This window comes from Phalaenopsis equestris, unplaced genomic scaffold (assembly GCF_001263595.1).
Source record: "Phalaenopsis equestris unplaced genomic scaffold, ASM126359v1 Scaffold000180, whole genome shotgun sequence".
NCBI classification, from domain to species: Eukaryota; Viridiplantae; Streptophyta; class Magnoliopsida; order Asparagales; family Orchidaceae; genus Phalaenopsis; species Phalaenopsis equestris.
Genome location: NW_018164622.1, coordinates 746,380 through 748,693, shown reverse-complemented (window position 1 = coordinate 748,693; position 2,314 = coordinate 746,380).

Here is a 2,314-nt window from a genome sequence, read left to right as displayed (position 1 = left end):
TGAAAATTAGGGTTTCAAAGATAGATATGCTCTCTAACCTTGGAAAAATCAGAGACATGCCTATTGACATGAGGAATCAACCCCTAAAGTTTTAAGCCATGGTGATTAACATTTACTTAATTATAATTAAAATAATCTTAATTTGATTCAAGTGAAGACAATTTTTTATTATGTATCAAAAATTAGAGACATGTCAAATAATTTTTATTTTTGCTACCCCTAAAGTTTTAAGCCATGGTGATTAACATTTACTTAATTATAATTAAAATAGTCCGGAGGGTATTTAATTAATTAAAAATTAGAGACATGCCAAATATTTTTTTTTTTGCTCCACATTATTCTCCTCTATTCACTGAGCAAGCGGGTATTTTATTTTATTTTTATGATTTTTCTACACCAAGTTATGCATTTTATAAGTTAACTGAATTAAAATAAATAAAAAATAACTTATTTTCCTACTTATCCACATGGCAGCTACGTCAAGCTATGGTGGCTCCGAAAGATTACGTGGCGCACTCTAATTTGTTGTGACTTACAACTCAGCGTGTCACACGTCCCGCTGTTCACGAACAAATCTCCCACCTGACTCCTCCGCCGTTCGATCAATACACGAACGAATGGATGTCATCATTTCATCGCCCCCATCTGTTCCAACCCGAGAACCATCAACACTAAAACCTTAAGATCTCTCTCGATACTCAACCAAATCACTTGGGGTTTGTTCCTATAGCTTATTCTAGTCAAGGCGAACCTATCTATATGGTTACAATCGTATGAAATACAAGTTCTCTTCACAATTGATAAAATCAAAGACATTTTTAGGGTTCTTGAAATATACCTTTGCCCAAGAGGTGAGGCCTTAATTGAGTGCTTGTGGAAGCTTCCGTAGAGTCCACTAAACCTCCTCGAAGTGTTAGTTTGCTCTGGTATAAGCTCTGAGTATGATTTCGATCAAAGGGTGGTGCAGCCTTGGGCTAGAGCTTAGTTAGAGGGCTCAACAGAGGGGGTTTTGATGGAGAACTTCCTTGTTTGGCCTAGGGAAGCTTTTCGGTGGTTTAATTTGAGCTTTGGTGGAGTTTAATGGAGTGACAGAAAAAGCCCTATATTTTGAACTCAAAATTGAGCTATGACAGTGGATTTTAAAGGTGGAAAATGGTGGGATTGATCTTAGGAAGTCTTGGAGAAGCTCTGGAAGCAACTCAGTAGAGACCCATGAAGGTTTTGTGCACTCTCTATGTTTTGACCGTGGGAGGTGGTGGTTAAATAGACACGCACATGGTGGCTACCAAGGCTGGCCAATGGGCGGAAAGGTATGCTTAGGTGGAGGGCTGAGCATTGCCAATGGCCAATGGGGGTGAGCAAACTCAGGGAGTTCCAATTTTGGGTTTAAGGCTTGGGGTGGCTTTTGGTTTTGATGTTTTCCGATGACTAGGCCGGCCAGCCAGGCTAGGGCTGGTGGCTAGGGTGATCAGGGGAGCCAGAGGAAGCTTAATGGTGATTAACACTGAGGTTTGATGGTTGGTGGAAAAGATCCACTTGGTTTAGCTACTTATGAGAAAAGAACCCTAATTCAAGGGACCCTTGGTCCATGGATCAACTAGGTTGGGCTAGGTGGATCTAGCTCGGTTCCTAGGGCTCAAATGTTTGCTGTGGTGACTATGGCTTGGTCAATTTCAATGAATTTGGTCAAGTTTGGGGGTTGGGTTCAAAATTGGGCTTTCGGTTTGAACTTAGGTCTAGGTTTGGTTTGGGCAAAGACTTGGGTCAATTTATTGATTGAATGAGCTTGGATAATTCTCATGAGAAGTTTCGAGAAGGAATTAGGTGATTTTGAATTAATTGGGAGGTTCAAATTAATGGAATTTGACTCATGGTCAATTTTAGAGCATTTGGGCTAGACTTGGGTTTGGATTGATCTATGGTTTGGGTTTCGTTCAATTGGTGGTTCAAATTAGTTCAAGGGATTGTGATGAATAGTTTTGGATGTCAATTGGGTTGAAATTATGGAGCTATGAGGTTTAATTTGGTGACATTTGGGATTTTAAGGAAAAATTGGGAATTTTTATTTAGGTAGAATTTGGGTGAGGTTTGAGTTTAGGTTAAGAACAATTGAGGGTACAAATTGATCAAGGGGAATGTTATGAGGAGTTTAGAACTCAAAATTGGGGAAATCGGTTTGGTTATGGGGTTCATTTTGGGGAAATTTGAGTATACGACAAAAATTAAGAATTTTAAGTGGGCTTGAATTTGGTTTGAAGTTGGGCTTAATTGGGCTTCAATTTGGTTTCAATTGGGATTGGGCATGATGAATTTT